The sequence below is a fragment of the Triturus cristatus genome, chromosome 9 (assembly GCF_964204655.1).
Source record: "Triturus cristatus chromosome 9, aTriCri1.1, whole genome shotgun sequence".
NCBI classification, from domain to species: Eukaryota; Metazoa; Chordata; class Amphibia; order Caudata; family Salamandridae; genus Triturus; species Triturus cristatus.
This window is the reverse complement of record NC_140592.1, coordinates 1,259,084,158-1,259,105,120: the sequence shown is the minus strand read 5'-3', so window position 1 is coordinate 1,259,105,120 and position 20,963 is coordinate 1,259,084,158. Positions and strand designations below refer to the sequence as shown.

Sequence of the window (20,963 nt, the reverse complement as noted above, 5' to 3'; positions counted from 1 at the left end):
AAATAACGGTCTTCAACTTCTGAAGCCACAGAAGGAAGCGTCCCTCTCTCAAAGTTTACTGAGAGAAAGTTCTGCAGATTTTACAGTCTCTCACATAGTGATCAGGGTGAAAGCAGTAAACAATTCTATGTCAGGACTGGAGGCGAGGATTATGCCTTCTTTCTTCACTTTATTTGTACAACAGCACAGAAAGAAGTAAATAAAGACTACGTTTCCCATGAACCATAGGGAAAAATGTAGTCATTTACACTGTGATAACCAATTAAACAAAAGCAACAACGTCCAATCAGGGCCTCTCCAGCTCCTTATAGTCCTTTGTCAGTGTCCTGATCTTCTCTTTCTTCGCTGCTGCGCAGCCAGTTAAGTCTCCTCAGAGTCTTTTCCTGTTTGGGGGGGCTTTTATTGTATTTATACTGTACCGTTACGGTTAATTTGCTTCTGAATCGCTTTGTATGCACAATTTTATTGCCTGATATGCTTGTGTGACCTTTCCTTTGTGGTGTTTGTCATATTTATATTTTAGATTTAGCGCGTCTTATTCGCGCGGTCGCTGCGTTGTTTAATTATTTTCGTTGCGGCAATGTATTTCACGAGAGTTAGTTCTGTCTGACCGCGGGACCGAGAGGTTTCCCTCTCGCTCCTACGCGGTCGCTGCTGGCGCGCTCCGTTCCTCCCGCCGCATGGGGGCGTGTGAGGCTGTGGCATGACGCGTCGCGTCTCTGGTTTTTGTCAATATTTTTCCAGAGACGCGCGCGTTTTCAAAACGGAGCTCTGGGCTGAGGGGTAACGCCGTTTCCTACGGTCTGTATTGGGTCCGCTCACGGGCCGTTTTTTTGCTATAATTAGACGCTCGTTCCCTTCACATTGACATTCAGGGATTCGAGTCTGTGTTGCTCGTGAACAGAGCGCTGACGCCTCCTGGGGAGGTCTGTATCGGCCTTGTGGCCTTCTTTTGGGGACAGTCCCAGCCCAGATACCTGCAATTACTCAATTAATGTACTTGGCCAGCTTTGTCCCCTCAGGGCCAGTCACCCAACAGAGTTAGTGGTTTGTGCCACAGATATATATTTTAAGCTGACACCCAGCTTTGGTTAAATATTTTTTGCGAATTGCAGCGCAAAAGTTCCACTGGCACTCCCCTCTCCTGTGATGGAGTATTATGAGGATTACCACGAGGAGGAGGAAGACCCTCTGGCGGATATGCCATGGGGTGACGCTTTTTATGACGCTATGGATACCTCCATTTATAAAGCAGTGGATCAAGCCATTTCCCCTTTGGAGGATAGGCTGACGCAGAAAATAGAACAAGCGTTCTTGCGTCTAGAGCGTAGATCAGCTCTCCCTTCTACTTCCCAAGAACTCCCGGGCCCACCGCCTCTTAAACGTCCCTGTGCTCAGGGGGTAGACGTGGACGCTTTTGAGCGCCTCAAACAAGCCTTCATGGATAGCCATCCTAGTAAGAGTTCTATGGATTCTCCCGCTCTTAACCTGGCTCCCTCCCCAGGATTGCCCCCCGGGGATCCCGACGCCAGCCCGTCCAGGTCCTGGCTCCCGTCCCGGCCCTCGCAAGTTCCTCAGATTCCTTCCGGATCCTCTGACTTACAACCACCCCCAACTCCTTCAGACATGTTGGACCCCAACGACATTGTCCACCCGCGCTCCTCCGACTGGGTCCCAGCCGAGAAAGTCGCGACGTATGTTGCGGAGCATATAAGACGCCCGCTTGAGAAGGAGGCTCGCAGTTGTCTCCGGGCGGAATGCCCCCGCCCTTCTCTTGAGGGCAAGGTTGCCCTTACCCCGGAGATCGACCCCAGAATGTCGACGTTCCTTCAGAAGTTTATTAGGGACCCAAAAAAGGGCATTGACCGGTCTTGGAGGGCGTGCCAAGACAAACTCTTGGACGTCTTGGGACCCGCCACAAAAATTTTGGATATGGCTGAAGAGGCCAAGGCTTCAGGGTCTTTGATTTCACCCGAGACGTTGTCAGGCTGGGCACAGCGGGTGGTGATATTTTTAGGTAACGCTAACTGCGCCCTCTCCACCGAGCGGCGGCGGTCCCTCCTTATTAAGATTGACCCCAAACTTGGCGACTTGGCAGATTCGGAGGCGGGGGCCATTGCCCAGGGAGGTCTCTTTGGAGAGCCCTTCATCAAGGAGTTAGGGAAATTCGTGAACACCTTCACGTCACTGGACAGGGCACAATCCACCATTAAGAAAGTGTTCCCTCGGGTTTTTCGAGGGGCCGGTCGAGGCAGGGGCCGCTCGACCGGTCGACAAAATCAGCAAACCACCCAGAGAGGCTCCGGTCAGTACCAGGACCAGTCGAAGTTTGGCAATTTCTACCCCACGAGAGGTCGCCGCGGCAAAGGCAGAGGACACAGGGGAGGAACGTCTAACACAGGCTCTGGTGAGTGTTCTCCCTTTTTCCCCACAAAACATAGGGGGGCGTCTAGCAAGTTGCTACGGGGCATGGCTATCTATCACCCGCGATGCCTGGGTTCTTCAGACGGTGAGGGGGTTCCGCATAGAATATTTTGGAAACCCAGTGCAACGGGTTCCACCGCGACCCATTCAGTTTTCGCTTCAGGACGCACGTCTGGTGGACGAGGAGGTGGCCTCCCTTCTTCGGAAACGCGCCATCTCTCCCACCACGCTCCACCCGCGAGGTTTCCTCAGCAATCTCTTTTTGGTCGACAAATCCGACGGGGGCAAGCGCCCGGTCATCAATCTGAGCGAGTTCAACGGATGGTTGGTCTATCGCCATTTCAAAATGGAGGGTATCCACCTCCTTCGCGATGTTCTCCGCCCTCACGACTGGATGGTTCGTCTAGATCTGAAGGACGCGTATCTGGTGGTCCCAATTTTCCAGCCCCATCGCCGGTTTCTTCAATTCGCTTGGCGCCATCGGATCTACGAGTTCACGTCACTCCCTTTCGGGCTCTCTTCCGCGCCTTGGTGCTTCACCAAGGTGCTCAAGCCAGTGGTGGAATTCCTGAGAGCTCGTGGGGTCAGGTTGATTGTGTATCTCGACGATCTCCTTTTGATGGCCCCCTGTCCCCGTTTGTTATCGGATCATCTCCACATGGCGGTGACACTCCTCCAAGATCTTGGGTTTGTAATCAACGAGGAAAAGTCCCTTCTTCAGCCGGCGCAGTCCGTTACCTTTCTGGGGTTCGTCATCGACTCCATTGCCTCCACTCTAAGTCTGCCAGCCAAAAAACTGGCACGAATTCACCACGAGTTGCGTCGGGTTCTGGCGCTCCAGAAGGTGTCGCTTCGCCAGTTGGCCCGGGTGGTGGGGCTTCTCTCCGCTTCGATTCAGGCGATTTTTCCAGGTCCACTCCACTACAGGGCCCTGCAGCGCCTCAAGGCGTATTTTCTCCGGAAGGGGTTTTCATACTCCCACAAGATCCGCCTATCCGACGAGGCTCGGAGCGAGATCCAATGGTGGCTGACGCACATGGAGGCATGGAACGGAAGAGCGATCTTCGGTTCTGTGCCAGATTTGATTATCGAGTCGGACGCCAGCAGGCTGGGTTGGGGCGCCCGCTGCGGAGATCTTTCCACGGGGGGCTTGTGGTCTCCCGACGAACAGAAGTTACATATAAATTGTCTCGAGCTTCTGGCCGGCTCGTTTGCCGTAAGGTGTTGGACGAAAGACTCCGTACAGTCATGTGTGCTTTTGAAAATGGACAACGTGTCGGCCGTCCGCTATATCAACCATCTGGGAGGCACCAAGTCGAAAGCCCTCTCAGACCTAGCGGCGAGCTTCTGGCAGTATTGCCTAGACGCTCAGGTGTCGGTCACGGCGGAGTATCTGCCCGGTCGGGACAATGTGGAGGCAGATTTCCAGTCGCGCCACTTCCGGGACTCCAGTCTTTGGAAGTTGGATCGGACGGTTTTTCTCTCGCTCAGCGAGCTTTGGGGTCCCTTCACGGTGGACCTGTTTGCGTCCCGCTTGGATCACCAGCTTCCTCGATTCTTCAGCTGGAGGCCCGATCCTCGGGCGGCAGCCACGGATGCGTTTCTCCAGGATTGGAGCAAGGTTCGCAGCTATGCGTTTCCTCCCTTTGCGATGATTACCCGGACAACGGCCCAAGTCCGCAGACAGCTAACAGACCTGGTTCTGGTCACCCCTCTGTGGAGGTCTCAAGTGTGGTTTCCGGTTCTTCTGGAACTTTCTTGGGATTTTCCAATCCTACTCCCCCGGATTCCGGATCTTCTCAGGGATCCCTACGGAGCTCCACACCCTCTAGTGTCCACGAACTCACTGTGGCTCATGGCGTGGAGGATTTCCGGGGCAGATGGCAAGCCCCAGGCCTTTCGCGAACAGCTGAGGACCTCATCTCCAAAGCCTGGGCGGATAGTACCGTTAAAAGATACAAATCTGCATGGTGCAGATGGTCCCGTTGGTGTCTGCGACGGGATCTCGATCCCGTGGTCGCAGATGTGGTCCACGTTGTGAATTTTCTGGCGCATTTGGCGTCCAATGGCCTGGCCTATCGCTCTATTAACACTTTCAGGTCCGCCATTTCTTCGGGTCATGTCCCGGTTTGTGGCTCGGCAGTGGGTGAGCATCCTTTGATTTGCAGACTCTTAAGGGGTATTCGACTCTCCTTGCCGCCGGAGCCTCGGTATTCGGCGTTATGGGATGTTAATCAAGTCTTGAATCTTTTTTTGTCTTGGCAACCTAATCGGTTTCTATCGCGTAAGGAGCTGTCGGCAAAACTGGCAATGCTCCTATGCCTGGTGTCTTGCCGTCGAGTGTCGGATGTGCGCGCTCTTGATATCTCGGGCCGGATGTTCACTCCGGATGGAGTGACATTTACCCTTTCACGTCGTACAAAATGCCACACAAGAGTCATCTCGTACCCGGAATTCTCAGATTCCCCGAAACTTTGTGTAGTCCGTTGTCTTAAGGCATACGAGGAAATGACGGGTGACTACCGTCCTCCGGGTGAGCGTCAGCTTCTCATCGCGCTCCGGAAGCCCTTTAAGGCGGTTTCCTCACCCACCATCGCGAGATGGGTTCGTTGGGTGATGCAAGAAGCAGGCATTAGCCTCAGGCTCTTTGGGGCGCACTCTGCAAGAGGGGCCATGGCGTCTAAGGCGTTTGGCCTGGGTGCCCGCTTGGAGGATATCCTCAATGCGGCGGACTGGTCCTCAGATTCCACCTTCAATCGGTTTTACTTCAAGCCTGTTCTGAATATGGCTCAGCTGGTTGTGGGCAAGCTTTAAACAAGCATAATCCTCGCCTCCAGTCCTGACATAGAATGAAAATTTTCCTAGCTATCGTAACGGAAAGTTTCAATTCTATTAAGGACTCGGAGGCGAGGATTATCCCGCCCTGTGCTCTCAGAGGACATCCCTCCCCGTACTGGAGTAAGTATAGATTTTCCTTTGGATCTTGTGATGCAAACTGTTATGCTGGATTTTCCACTGTATGGTTAAAACGGTGTATTAGTTCTGTTTCTTTCCCTCGCTATTTAATACCTAGGGTGGTTTTTTCCCCTGGTAATACTGCCTTGTTTGTTGCAGGTTCGGATACCCACAAACAGGACTCCTGAAGTTGAGGGTTTGGCTGTCTTCGCGCTCCGAAAGAGAAGATCAGGACACTGACAAAGGACTATAAGGAGCTGGAGAGGCCCTGATTGGACGTTGTTGCTTTTGTTTAATTGGTTGTTATCACAGTGTAAATGACTACATTTTTCCCTATGGTTCATGGGAAACGTAGTCTTTATTTACTTCTTTCTGTGCTGCTGTACAAATAAAGTGAAGAAAGAAGGCATAATCCTCGCCTCCGAGTCCTTAATAGAATTGAAACTTTCCGTTACGATAGCTAAGAAAATTTTCATTCTTGTGGGGGTGGATCATCCGAGTACAGTCTGAGCTTCCTACAGGAGTCACAATGCCCAAATAGAAACCTTTTTGTAGAAGACATGCTGATCGGAAGAATAAAGTTGTTCAGTAGACCAAAAGTGAAAGTACCTGACCAGAGCACAGGGAGACTCCCTTCACATGACGTGCAGTAGAAAATCTGAGAGCCTCGAGCCTCTGTGGAGAGGGTTCTAGAGGGTGGTGTCTTGTGGAAAACATGTAAAATATTTCTTAGCATAAGCGGCAGCCATTTTGGCTGTGGTGTCCATTTACGTTTCCTTCGCAATTCTTTCGTCTTTTCACTCTGCTTGTGCTATCTATTTTAGTTGACTTCCTGACTCAGCTAAAAGCAATGTACGTGCTGAGGGCTTGTAGCTGCCAGAGCACCTGGTCTCAGATGTTAACTGTCAACCATTTACTCCTGCAATAAGCACTCCTGCTCCCCCTCCCACTTTGCTGACCAAGTAGTTATTCATCTGCCCTTGTTTGCTGATAACCATTTCTAAAACTTGTTCTTATTTCTGTACAAATGCTTACACTGCAGAAAACCTGTATAAAAGACCTGTGTTCTGTGACTTCAGTGTACTACCTCAGGCAGCACTTGAGCGCTGTGTGGATGTGGTCCCACTCATGAGTGATTAATAAACTTGTTATTTATTTTAAACTCCAGTGCTGATCTCTATTTAGTTGGTCTCTGAAATCGTGGACAAAAGGGTGACCCTAAAAAGGTACATTTCCAGTCTGATTGGCTGGAATTTGGACTATTCCTAATGACTAGGGCGAGATATTAAAGTGAATGTTTTTTCTCCATTAACTTCAATGTTAGTAATTTCTTACTGCTTTTAATGTACCGTGGGACTCCCACTTCGACGATGGGGAACGATTCAAGCATGTGAATCTATGAAAGATACCCTAATACTGGAGAAGGAAAATGCTACTTACCAGTATGCATTTGTTCTTGGCATGTAGAGCTGCAGAATCACATACTTGTGCATAGATCGCCATCTGGTGCTGGGCTCGGATGTTTCCACTTTGTTGTCGTCTTGGAAAAAGTCTTTGTAGTCACGAGATAGGGGACTCCTCCTTTGGACGATAGTGCGCATGGACATCGACTCCATCCTTAGATTGCTTTTCGCCATGAAGGGAAATGGAGTTTGTAAGAAAACAGAAGATGTCCATGTGTAATGTATCCAAGTAAGATAACCCTTGAACAGGGAGGCCGGTGAGCGTATGTGATTCTGCAGCTCTACATGCCAAGAAGACATGCATTTTGGTAAGTAGCATTTTCTGTTCGAGGCATATGAGCTGCAGAATACATACTTGTGCATAGACTGTATAGCAATGCTCTCCCTTAGGGGTGGTCACCTGTATCTGTTGCAGTGGTCTGAAAAAGTGTTTTAAGAACAGCCTGGCCCACAGAAGCTTGTTTTGCCTGCACAGCTACACAATAGTGTTTGGTGAAGGTGAGTGGCGTGGACCATGTTGCTGCTTTACAAATGTCATCTAAGGGAATGTTTCCTAAGAATGCCATAGAAGCCCCTAGTTTGCGTGTTGAGTGGGCTGTAGGGGGGGGATTGTTAATGTGCGGTTTGCTTTGTGGTAGTATATCTGAATGCATTTGACTATCAACCTGGTAATTCCAGCTTTGGAGATGGTTCCCTTTATGAGGTGGAGAGAAAGCTATAAACTGTTGGTTTGTGTTACTAAAAAGTTTAGTTCTGTCAATGTAATAAAGTATAGCTCTTTTGACATCAAGTGTGTGAAGGGCTCTCTGCTATAGAATCTAGTTTTGAGGAAAAGACGGGTAATTCAACAGATTGATTAAGATAAAAAGCAGAGATTACTTTGGGAAGGAATTTCGGATTTGTTCCAAGAACCACTTTATGATGTATTTGTAAGAATGGTTATTGTATGGTTAAAGCCTGGTTCTCACTTACTCTGAGAGAGGTGATAACTACAAGGAAAGCTACTTTCCATGTAAGGAACTGCAGTTCACATTTGTGTAGAGGCTCAAATGGAGGACCCATGAGCCTAGTAAGGACAATGTTTAAATTCCACACTGGCGAGAGTAGGATTGTGGGAGTAATTGTCATTTTAAGGCCTTCCATAAACACTTTGATGGCAGGTACCCTAAACAATGACAAATGTCAGTTTTGTAGGTAAGCGGCAAGGTCAGCAAGATGTAGTCTTATGGATGTGTATGCCAGATTACATCTTTGTAGATGCAGTAAATAGCAAATAATGTTTTGAATTGAAGCATCTAGTGGGTCACTTTTGTTATTGCAGTAAATAACATCTTTTCCATTTGGCTGCATAGCAAGCTTTAGTAGTAGGGAGTCTAGCTTCTTTAATAATGTTCATCCAGTCCGGTGGGAGGTTGAGGTAACCGACCTCTAGGACTTCAGGGGCCAGATTGCTAGGTTTAGTTGAGCTGGATCTGGATGCCTTATCCCTCCATGGTTCTGTGTAAGAAGCTCTGGCGAGAGTTGTAGTTTTTGTTGTGGAACTACTGAGTTCCAGGAGTGTTGTGAACCATGGGTGCCGGGCCCATGTTGGAGCAACCAGGATCATCTTGAGAGACTGTTTGAGCTTGCGCACTACCAATGGAATGAGCGGGAGTGGCGGAAAAGCGTACGCAAATCTGCCTGACCAGTTCATCCATATCGCCTTGCCCTTGGACAATGGGTGTGGATACCTGGTGGCAAAGTTTGGGCATTTTGCGTTTGCATGTGTGGCGAACAGATCTATGTCTGGGTGGCTCCACATCTGGAAAAACGGATGAAGTACTTGTGGATGAAGTCCCCATTCGTGGATGTGCTGTGTGATGACTGAGCAGACCCGCAATCTGATTGCGTATGCCTGGAAGGTTTGCTGCTAGAAGGTATATCCTTTGTGGGATGGCCCATTTCCATATGCTTTGTGCTAGTTGAGAAAGCTGCAAAGAATGCGTTCCTCCTTGTTTTTGTATACAATACATTGCTGTCATATTGTCTGTGCGGACAAGGACAGTTTTGTTGGTGAGATGTGTTTGGAATGATTTTAATGATAGAAACATTGGCAGTAACCCTAGGTGATTGATGTGGAACACTTTTTGTTCAGGGTTCCACCTGCCCTGAATGTATGGTTTAAGAGATGAGCTCCCGAGCCTGTGGAAATGTGGATTTTCCTGATCAGTTATGTCCCCTATCTTGGACCCCAACGGTTCTATATGCATGTTACAAATACATGTATGTTCCCTCCAGTTCCAGTTTCTAAGACGCAAACATATGTGTGTCTACCGTCGACATGTTCTCTGTCAGATCCGCCATCGATGGGCTGGATATTCGATTCCTAAGTATGAAAGGCCACCGACTTTATATGGCTAAGTTACTACATTTTTACAGTTCAGGCAAGTAGGCCCGATTCTGTCCTCAAAGCCTTTCCCTGCTCTCTGTCTCTGACAGCTTCAGCTTGAGCTCGCATCTGTATCCATGAACTTTGTCCTACTCCCTGTGCAGCTAACGGTGCCTGCCTCGGCCAGTTTTCGCCTGCCTGCCAAGAAGCTGTATTTCACCTTCGAATTATCTATTTTGCTCTCCAGCCGATGCATTCCTGTCTAGTGATTTAGGTAAACATTTCCTTTAGCTCACAAGCAAAGGACTCAGCCTTTCCGTCCTCCTGCAAGTGATTCATAGCCCTGCTGCCATGGAAAGTTTTCTGCCTCTCGCTTCTCATATAGACACTTAGACGCTTGTACACGCACACACAGTTAGTATAGAATAGATTCTGTCCGAGAGTCCTTCTTTGTGGATAACATAGTTCTTTAAACATAGGATGTTAGATATGATTTGGGATTAGGTTGACTTGACCCCCCAGACTTCTCGTCTCCACATGTAGAGCTAAATGTCAAGTCCCTTCACCCCCTAGTTGCACGTCACTCACACGTCATGCTGCTGCGCGCGCATCTATGCCAAGTATTATCTTATAGATCCACCTATGTCTGATAATCCTAACCAATTATGTTTCTTTTATTCCTTATTACGCCTAGTTTCGATTACGTACCTGTTATGTTACTTTTCTTATCAAATGTTACGCCTTCTACATTCGTTTCATTGTAATGTACTTATTATAAAAATGCATGTCTGTCAATAAAGTATTGTACTTCACTTCCTGAACCCTCGTGGTGACGGAACCTGAAGGCCGCGACTCGAGTCGGCCATTTTTGATGGAATAAAGCCCATTTAGAAAACCTCTTATACCACGGATTCTGCCTCTTGTTATTCTGAGCTATTTTACTTTATTTTAAGATTCCGTATGAAATTCAGTCCGGTAAAGAAGATTTTATTTACCACAAGCCGGTGAGCGATGTGTCCGCTGTTAGCACCATCTGTGGAACTGGGTCTAGGAACGGCCACCCTTTGGAAAGGTTTTGTGTGTTCCACCACAGCAGAGAGCGATGTGTGCAGCCATACACCAACACCAGATCTGAAAGTTGACCTTGAGCCTGGTTCCACTGACGTGCTAAACATTCTTGTAAAGGGAGCATCTGGAGTCTTGCATGAGGTACTATGAGAATGCAAGAGGCCATCATTCCTATTAGCTGCATAAACACTCGAGTTGGTAGTGAATGTTGGGGCTGAAATGTTTGTATGAGGGCTTGCATACTGGCTATTCTGACTGGATTGGGATATGCAAGGGCTTTGGAAGTGTCTATTGTGGCCCCTAGATACTTATGTATGTGGGACGGTTGAAGATGTGATTTGGTGAGGCTTATTGTGAACCCCAAGTTGTGGAGCAGTTGAATTGTCGGGTGAGTGTGATGAACACACATGGTTGTATGACTTGGCTTTTATGAGCCAGTCGTCCAGGCATGGAAACACATGAATTTGTTGTCTTCGCAAGTGGGCGGCTACTACTGCTAGACACTTTGTGAAGACTCTAGGTGCTGTGGTCACTTTGAATGGGAGGACCTTGAATTAATAGTGCTGACCGTCCACTACAAACCTTAGATATTTCCTGTGACCAGGGTGCATAGGAATATAGAAGGAGGCGTCCTTGAGATCTAGAGTGGGAAGGAAATCGTCTTGTTGCAGTAGTGGGAAGACCTGTTGAAGGGAATCCATGTGAAAGTGGTCTGATTGTATGTAGATGTTCAAAGGTCTGAGGTCCAGTATTGGTCTGAGAGTACCGTCTTTTTTGGGGGATGAGAAAATAGAGGAAGTAAACCCCTGTGCCTTGCTGCTGAAGGGGAACGAATAGTTTCTTACCTGTCGGTGTAGTTTTGCAGCTTGAAGATCTTTCTGGATTCACTATGCCGTGCATTATTCCGCGATCTTGTGGTTGGGTCCGGATTCGTAGTCTTTTTTTTTTTTTTTTTGTAGCCCAGGTGGGCGTCGACGTACACCATTTGGTGCACCTCCCGTGACGTCGTCGTGCTTCCTGCGGAAGTCCCACCTTTGGGGCGCCATCTTCGGGTTCTTTTTTCCTTTCCTCTTTTTTTTTTTTAACCCTAGGCGATTGATTAATCCTTCTTGTCCCTTTATCTGTATGTTTGTATTTCTTTGATCTTTTCCATTTTACCCCCTCTTCCTCCAGCCTCATCTTCCTGGCGGAGGTGGGTGGGTTCGCTAGTGAATCCAGAAAGATCTTCAAGCTGCAAAACTACACCGACAGGTAAGAAACTATTCGTTTTGCAGCGTGAATCTTTCTGGATTCACTATGCTGTGCATCGATTTTGTAGCGGTTTTCCTAGTTCTGTGGCGGCTGGGTGGTAGATGAGCGTTGGTCGTTGAAAATGTGCTGAAGCACCTTCTGTCCAACTTGTGCTTCCTTGTTCATCTGAATGTCCACGCAGTAGTGTTTCGTGAACGTGTGCACAGATGCCCAAGTTGCCGCGAGGCATATGTCCTGGATGGGCGTGTTCGCCAGGAAGGCCACGGTGGCCCCTTTCTTCCTTGTGGAGTGAGCCTGCGGCCCCTCCGCTAGCTCCTGTCCAGCCTGTTTGTGGCAGAATTGAATAGTGAGGGCAATCCACCTTGCGATGGTGCCCTTAGTCACTGGTCTACCCATGAAGCTAGTAGCAAAGGACACAAACAGCTGTTTCGACTTCCTGAGTTCTTTGGTTCTCTCAATGTAGTGCATCACCGCTCTTCTGGCATCGAGGGTGTGCAGTGCCTTTTCTGCGTTTGTAGTCGGGTTTTGGAAGAAACTTGGTATCTGGATAGTCTGATTTATGTGGAACGCCGACACTACCTTGGGCATGAAGTGTGGGTCCGTTCTCAGGACTATTCTATCTTTGTGAATCTGAATGTAGGGTTCCTGCAGCGTTAGTGCTTGAAGCTCGCTCACCCTGCGTAGTGAGGTTATGGCCACCAGAAAGGCTGTTTTCATAGTCAACATCTGCAGTGTGGCCTTGTGAATGGGTTCAAACGGTGCCTTCATGAGCTCCGTCAGGACCACATTAAGATTCCATGCCGGCGGCGGCAACCTTTTCGGGGGGGCCATCCTTTTGGCTCCTTCCAGGAATCTCCTCACCACCTGCGAGCTGAAGAAACTTCCACCTTTTTCACCTCTGGTGTAGGCCACGATGGCCGCTAGGTGTACCCTTAGTGAGCTCGAGCAGAGGTTACTCTTTAGAAGGTGTGTGAGGTACCTCAGTACTGTTGAGTCTCTTGTCATTCTGTTTTGCAGGCCCTTTTTCCCGCACCACACAGTGAACCTCTTCCATTTTGCGCTGTAGCATTTTCGTGTAGTTGGTTTCCTCGCCTCCCGTAGCACTCGCATCGTGCTCGGCGGCAATCTTAAGTGTGCGAACTCTAGGTCTTCAGGAGCCATGCCGCCAGGTTGAGGGTCTCTGGCTCTGGGTGCAGGACCTCTCCGTTTTGCATTGAGAGCAGGTCCTTCCTCCTCTCGAACCTGTATGGGTCGCCTTGTGCCATTTCCTGAATTTGTGAGAACCATGTCTGCCTCGCCCACTGCGGAGCCACCAGGATCAGGGTCATGTTGCTGGTTCTGCACTTGTCGAGCACTCTGTGCAACAGGGGTATCGGTGGAAAGGCGTAGGCAAATGTCCTCGACCACCTTATCCATAGGGCATTTCCCTTGGATTGCTGATCTGGTTGCCTGGACGCGAAGCTTTGGCATTTTGCATTGTGGCGTGTTGCAAAAAGGTCTATTGTGTGAGTCCCCCATCTCCGGAAGAGTTTCTCCGTTTCCTGGCCATTGAGCTCCCACTCGTGTGATGCTGAGGTCTGCCTGCTTAGCCAGTCTGCCTCCACATTGTCCTTCCCCGGTAGGTGAATTGCCAGTAGATCTATCCTGAGAGGTATGGCCCATCTCCAAATCTCCTGAGCTAGGGATGAGAGCGGGAACGACTGTGTCCCCCCTTGTTTGTTGATGTAGAACATCGCCGTGGTGTTGTCTGTTTGGACCAACACCCTCTTGTTGAACAGGTGCCTCTGGAATGCCTTCAGGGCTAGCAGGATTGTTTTCAACTCGAGGTAGTTGATATGGCGGACCGCATCTGCTGGGGCCCATAGACCCCTCACTCTGAGGTTGTCCATGTGCGCTCCCCATCCCTTCTGCGATGCGTCCGTGGTAATGGTCACTGTTGGGATTGGTGGTGTCAGGCTTCTCCCTGCTGTTATGTTGTCTCTGTTCCACCAAGTTATCTCCTCCTGCACTGCGTGCGTAACAACCACTAGATCCTCCCAACTTCCGTTTGCTTGTGACCATTGTTGTTGTAGCCATTCCTGGAATGGTCTCATGTGCAGGCGTACATTCGGCACCAGCTGGATACAGGACGCCATCATCCCCATCATCTTGCTCACAGCCCTCACTGTCAGAGCTCGCCCCTTCTGGTAGAGCTTCGCCTCCTTCAGTAGAGCCTCTGTCCTCCTCTCGCTGGGCACTACTGTACTGTTGCGGGAGTTGATCTTTGCCCCCAGGAAAATCTTCACCTGCTCCGGTTCCATCGATGATTTTCCCCAGTGGATCGAGAATCCCAGATTTGTGAGGGTGTCTGTTACGCGTTTTGCGTGCCTCTCGCACTTTCCGCGTGAGTTTGCCTTGACCAGCCAGTCGTCCAAGTAGGGGTAGACATGTATTCCCTGCCTTCGTAGGTGCGCCGCTACCGCCGACAGGCATTTTGTAAAGACCCTTGGTGCTGATTTTAATCCGAAGGCCAGGGTCGTGAACTGGTAGTGTTCTTGTTCGATGTTGAATCCTTCTGTTTATTGGGATGTGAAGATAGGCATCCTTGAGGTCCACGGTGACCATGAAGTCCCCTTCTCTTATCTGTGGCAGAACCTCCTGCAGTGAAGTCATTTTGAACCTTTGCGTTCTGATGAACTTGTTTAGGTAACGGAGGTCTAGTATGGGTCTGAGGTCTCCGTCTACCTTCGGAACCACGAAGTAGTTTGAGTAGACCCCCTTGTTGCGTTCTCTGAACGGCACGGTCTCTATGGCTCCCTTTTGCAGGAGTTTCCGCGTTTCTTCTCTGAGTATTGCCAGTTCTTGGGCCGATCTCAGTCTTCCCCTTGGTTTCCTGTTTGGAGGTCTTTTCTCCAAATCTACGCAGTACCCGTACTGCACAACGTTCCGTATCCACTTGTCTGTGGTTATACGCCGCCACTCCTGAAGGTAGAACCTCAGTCTCCCGCCTACTGGTGTCGTATGCTTGTAGGCTCTTGAATTTTCTCTTCCCCCTGATGACACTTTTCTGCGCCTCACCCTTGGGGTCCTGACGAGGGTAGGCGTCCTCTTGCGTGCTGAGTCACTTCGTCGAGGGCTGTTCGCCCCCTCTCCTCCTTTGGCCACGTCCGTTGCCTCTCCCGCGAAAGGACTGGCCCCGAGGTTGATATTGCCAGTTTTGCTTCTGCTGACCTTGTCCGTGACCTTCACCCTGCTGACTTTGTTGGAACGCCTGGTGCGACGTCCCCTGCTGGCTTCCTCCCCTACCGTAGGGTCTTCGAGGGATTTCCTCGCCTCATTCCCCTCAGCTGTAGGGCCCCCATGGACCTCGCCGTCTCGTTTTCTTTTTTCAGCTGGGTGAGCTTGTCGTACACTGTTGCTCCGAACAGTGTCTCTCCATTGAAGGGGGTGCCAAGGATGTTGTTCTGCACTTCCGGTTTGAATCCCGAGATTCTTAGCCATGCATGCCTCCTCTCTGTGACCCCTATGGCCATGAGTCTTGCTGAAGTCTCTGCCCCATCCAACGCCGTCTTTATACAGGAGTTGGCGATGTTTTTGCCTTCATCTATCAGGTGAGAGGCTCTCTGCCGGTATTCTTCGGGGAGGTGCTTTACTAACTCCCCCATCTCATCCCAGTGCTGGTATTGGTGTCTATTGAGGAGTGCATTTGAATTCGCCATGCGCCAGTGCATTGCGGCGTTCCTCTCGACCTTTCTTCCTGTGAGGTCAATCCTCCTGCTCTCCTTATCCGGGGGTGGGCCCGAAGTTGCTGGTACGTTGGCCCTTCTCCTGGCCGTGGAGGCTATGATGGAGTCCGCGGTCACGCTACCCTTGATGTAAGGGGGGTCCAGGGAGGAGTGCTTATATTTCTTCTCTGTCCTGGGCGTGATCGACCGGCAGGTCGCAGGTTCCTTGAAGGCTTCTCTCCCCTGATTCATCACGCTTTGTAGCATGGGGAGGAACTGGCTCCTTGTCTGGATGGGGAGCAGTGTCTCGACGAGAAAATCGGCTTTCGGTTTCTCCTCGTCGAGTTTGACGCCGAAGGCCATTGCTGCGCTCCTGACCACCATATTGTAGACCCCGATGTCGTCGGGTGGCGAAGGCCTCGAAGGGTACGTGTCCACGGGCTCCTCCGGGTTTTCGGTGTCGAGATCGTGCCATTCGACGTCGTTGCTGGTAGATGCCGCGGATTCGTAGAACGACCGTTGGTCTTCTTCCTCGGCTTCTCCCTCATAATAGGGCTCTTCTTCCTCTTCGAGTTCTCTTGTCAGCCCTTCGGCGTCGAACTCGTCTTCGACCTCACCGACGTCCGCTGATGAAACCGTTGGAATCTTGAATTCCTTCATTCTGGCGTCGAACTCCTTCTTTCTTTGAAGGATGTTCTCCATTTCGGCCTCGAGCCGCCTCTTCTTTTTCTCCATCTCGGAGATGCTTTCGGCGTCGACCGCGGGTCTTTTCGATGAAACTTGCGTCAACGTCGAACGTTCTTTCTGAGTCGATCGGCCCGTTTCATGGGATGCTTTCGACGACCCTTGCCTTTCGGCGTCTTTCGGCACCAGGGAGTCCTTATCTAAGGATCCGCTCGGCCTCTTGTCCGTGGTTCCCCCTTTGGACGTCGAAGTTTTCGGCGTCGGGGCTCCCTTCGTGGACTTTGACTCAGATTTTCTCGAGTCACCCTCGTGTTGTCGAGGTACTTTCTGTTTTGCGCTCGACGATTCTCTTACCTAGTCTTCTTTTTTCTTGTCGGTCTCTACGACCGTGAAGTTTTCGGCTGTCTCGGCGTCGTTGTCCTCGTCGTCCGAGGAGAGGCCCAGAGCGTAGAGTGTCGGGGGCTTCCCCTTGCCATCCATGCTGGCGTTCGCCCTTCTCTGCCGCTCTCTCACCCTGAGTGTCTTCGGCGCGAAGGCTGAGCAGGCGTTGCAGTCGATACTCTGGTGATCGACCGGTAGGCAGAGGTTGCAGACCGGATGCTGGTCTTTCTGCGCGAACTTGTGGTGGCAGTTTGGGCAGAACTTGAATGGCGTCTTGTCCATTGCGCTCAGGGTCTCTGAGCGTGCATTCTCCAAGGCCGTAGAAGAAAAAGGGCGCTGGTCCTCCTTTCTTCGCGCTCCTGCTGAAATCTTTTCCTTTCCTGATATCTTCTAGTGTTTCTATCGACGAAACTCGCTTTTCTTCCTTCTTCCTTCGAGTGTAATTCTGGAGCTTCCCGATGACGATCCAGACCCAACGGCGGAAAAAAGAATCTGAAGATGGCGCCCCAAAGGTGGGACTTCCGCAGGAAGCACGACGACGTCACGGGAGGTGCACCAAATGGTGTACGTCGACGCCCACCTGGGCTACAAAAAAAAAAAAAAAAGGACTACGAATCCGGACCCAACCACTAGATCGCGGAATAATGCACAGCATAGTGAATCCAGAAAGATTCACGCTGCAAAACTGGTTCTATTGCATGCTTTTGGAAAAGTGAGAGAACTTCCTGTTTCAGGAGCGTTAGATGTTCCGTGGACATTGGACTTAGTTTGGGCGGTATGGTTGTGGGAGTTGCAGTAAGTTCCAGGCAGTAACCATACTGGATAATTGTTCTTACCCACCTGTCTATAGTGATGGAGTTCCAGACAGGTAGGAACTGTGAGAGTCTTCCTCCGACCGGAGTGGAATGGTCTGGAGGGAGAGGAGGAAATCATTGTTTGGTAGTAGGGGAGGTTTGGTTGTGGTTACCTCAGCCTCTACCCTTGTCGTTATTTCCTCGGCACCCACCTTTAAAATATCCCTTGTTGGGGGATGTTCGTGTGGGACTTTTGTAGGAGCAGGAAGCAGTGTCTGTGGTAATGTTTTTGCATGCGCCCCTATAAAAAGGAGAGACGAACCGAACCCCGTGGTGTTTGGGATTGTACTGCTCCCATGGATTTTCCTTTTCTCCAAAGCTGTATCCACAGCTGGGCCAAGAGGTGTTCTTGAGCGAACAGCTGATTTAAGATAGTTGTTTGGACTTCTTTAAAACCAGAAATGTGCAACCATGCATGTCTGCAAAGTAAGACAATGGTGTTGATAGATCTAGATGCAGTGTCTGCCGCATCGAGGGCACATTTGATGGATGCATTTGTAATTAACTCCCCCTCTTGGACCAGATCGTTGGCCTTGGCTTTGTATTGGTTCAAGCTCATCGTTGTGAGCCCTGTCATATCTGGCAAGCAGTGCTTGTGCATTAGCTATTCTCCACTTGTTGGATGCTTGAGAGGCGACTCATTTGCCTGATGCATCTAGCAGTTTAGACTCTTTGTCAGGAGGTGGAGCATCACCAGAGGTTTGGGAATTAGCACATTTTCTAGCATATGAGACTACCAAAGAATATAAAGGGAGTTGTCCTTTAATGTAAACTGGATCGTTGGGGGCAGGATTATACGTTATCAATCCGAGGATTGAGAATCCAGGTCCTGACAGGGTCTTTAAATAAGTCTGGTGCGTGTTTAATGACACCTTTAAGCATGGGTAATGTATGTATTGATTTTTGGAACTGACCAAATGTATCTAGTAGGAAATCTTCGTCCCTGGGGTCTGAATGTAGTTCAACCCCATGATATTGCACAGCCCTATTAATGAGCAGACTAAAACCTATATTGTCATCTGGAGGGGATGGCCTAGATGGGTATACATCCGGATCAGGAAGGTCTGAAGGATCTGTGGGATTGTTGTAATCTTCACAAGTATCATGTGGTGGAGTAGTGTTATCATCAGGGTCATCCGAAGGATCCTTATCGTGTCCACCCCCGTCCCCTAGATCATCCTCATCCTGTGGTGGTAAGGGCGAGTATGGAAGTCTAGGAGAGAGTCTAGGAGAGAGTCTAGGAGAGAGTCTAGGAGAGAGTCTAGGAGAGAGTCTAGGAGAGAGTCTAGGAGAGAGTCTAGGAGAGAGTCTAGGAGAGAGTCTAGGAGAGAGTCTAGGAGAGAGTCTAGGAGAGAGTCTAGGAGAGAGTCTAGGAGAGAGTCTAGGAGAGAGTCTAGGAGAGAGTCTAGGAGAGAGTCTAGGAGAGTGTCTAGGAGAGTGTCTAGGAGAGTGTCTAGGAGAGTGTCTAGGAGAGTGTCTAGGAGAGTGTCTAGGAGAGTGTCTAGGAGAGTGTCTAGGAGAGTGTCTAGGAGAGTGTCTAGGAGAGTGTCTAGGAGAGTGTCTAGGAGAGTGTCTAGGAGAGTGTCTAGGAGAGTGTCTAGGAGAGTGTCTAGGAGAGTGTCTAGGAGAGTGTCTAGGAGAGTGTCTAGGAGAGTGTCTAGGAGAGTGTCTAGGAGAGTGTCTAGGAGAGTGTCTAGGAGAGTGTCTAGGAGAGTGTCTAGGAGAGTGTCTAGGAGAGTGTCTAGGAGAGTGTCTAGGAGAGTGTCTAGGAGAGTGTCTAGGAGAGTGTCTAGGAGAGTGTCTAGGAGAGTGTCTAGGAGAGTGTCTAGGAGAGTGTCTAGGAGACAAAGGTTTGGTAGGCAGAATAGGAGAAGAGGGTCTTAGGGGTGAAGTTGCAAAGTCTCTTCTCTTCACAGGTACCTCAGGAGTGTGTGAGGTATCCAGTTTCCTCTCCTTTGCTGGGATATTGACAATATGGCCTGTTTTAGGGTCAACATGTAATGTCTTTTGTTTTGGATCGATAGGATCTGGCACAAACAATTCTTTCTGCTTGTTGTCTCCTTTCGGTGCCGATTATCTCGGTTCCGAGCGTGGTTTTGATTCGGGCTCTGGAGCTGTAGGAGGGGTCTTGTGCTCCTTTGGTTTCGATGTCGAGTCCGAAATCATATTCGGATCCGAAGGTTTTTGGTGTTTGATCGGTTCCGAGGCCTTATGGTCTTTCGGTGCTGACGAGTTCTACACAAAGGCCTTTTTGGGTGGAACTGGAAAAGGGTGTGTCCCTGCTTTCGGTACCGAAGGTGTTTTTTGGGTACTAACATGCAGCTTGCTCGGTCCTGAGCCGCCGGAAGGCTTTTCCTTCGTATTCGGAGCCAGGCCTGAAGGCGAGGCTTCTGAAATTTTCCCTTGGTCACGACTTAGGTCTTCAGGAGCCTTCTGTTTATCAGATGGGGCAGGGGCATGGACGTTTGTACTCACTCGTTGACCTGGAGTAATGTGGTCATCGGAGTCGGAGTCATCAGCTTCAGAGACTATGTCGCGCTCCTCGGAATCTTCTGACTCTGGAACATCGGGGCCTTCGTCGGAAATGTCATGTAGCACCGGTGTAGCCTGTTGAGCCATAACGTGTTATCGAGCCCGGAAATCACGGATAGTCTTTTTGGAGCGAAAAGAGGCACAGGACTGGCAATCCCTTTGCTCATGTTCTGGTGAGAGGCAAAGGTTGCAGACCTTGTGGTGGTCACTGTGTGGAAATTTAGTTCCACACTGGGGGCATTTTTTGAATGAGTCCTTTCCATGAGCTGTAGGGCCGAATGGTGCAGATAAGCCCAGCGGCCTGCATCAACGACCGGAATCGAGGATGGAGGTTAGCGCGTCGAAGGGCACGCAAACAAAACAATACAGTCGAGTGGTGATGGGTTGGGCGTCGAAAAAGGTTGGAAACATGGTACCGGAGCGCAGCAAGTCACATCCGAACCCGATGGGGGAAAAAAACAATCTAAGGATGGAGTCGATGCCCATGCGCACTATCGTCCAAAGGAGGAGTCACCCATCTCGTGACTACAAAGACTTCTTCCAAGACAACAAAGTGCAAACATCCGAGCCCAACATCAGATGGTGATCTATGCACAAGTATGTATTCTGCAGCTCATACGCCTTGAACATAAAATTATTCAAATATGCTGCCACTCAAAGGCATCTCCTTAAATTTGTTTTCAAAGTCCAAATTAAATTTGAAAATGAGCTTCAGGGTCATGAAAGTAGGCAGAGATGACGGTTTCGGAATATCAAAATCGTCTGATAAAGAAATTGAAGCACCCACAGCCGCCACTCGAGCTCTATTGTGTTATCTGGCTAATTTCATCCTATCCAAGCATTTCTGGCAATTTACTTGGGCTTTCTATAAGCCTTTATCTTGTGGGAAGCGGCGCAATGAACTTGAATGGATAATTGCTATTTACCTGTTTGGATCCAGACCTTGGATAGAGGTTTTAGATCAGGATGGAGTCCATACTTTCCGGCTCTTTATGGAAAGCCTTACTCAATTCCACAGGTGTCTCAGCTAGGTCTGCAGGTTCCTTGAGAACTGTAATGGGTGTTGTCAAAGGACAGTGGGTAGAGGTGAATGTGACGATGCACAAGAGTAGCTTAAAGAACTTCCAGCAGAGCAGCATGGGACAGGACCAGATAGAAAATGAACAGCCTGTGTTTATCCCAAACCAGCATAACCTCTCAAAGAATCAGCAAAAAATGGAGTACTGATGAACAGATGAGATGTGGAACAAGAATAGGGTTGTTTCCAATCCTATTTGCA

At 49.5% G+C, this 20,963-nt stretch overlaps 1 protein-coding gene across 2 annotated transcripts in view; it reads right to left on the bottom strand.

The window, feature by feature from the left end:
• Window positions 1-20,963, bottom strand: part of G2E3 (G2/M-phase specific E3 ubiquitin protein ligase) — a 504,970-nt gene that overhangs the window by 276,164 nt on the left and 207,843 nt on the right. The window lies entirely within an intron of this gene.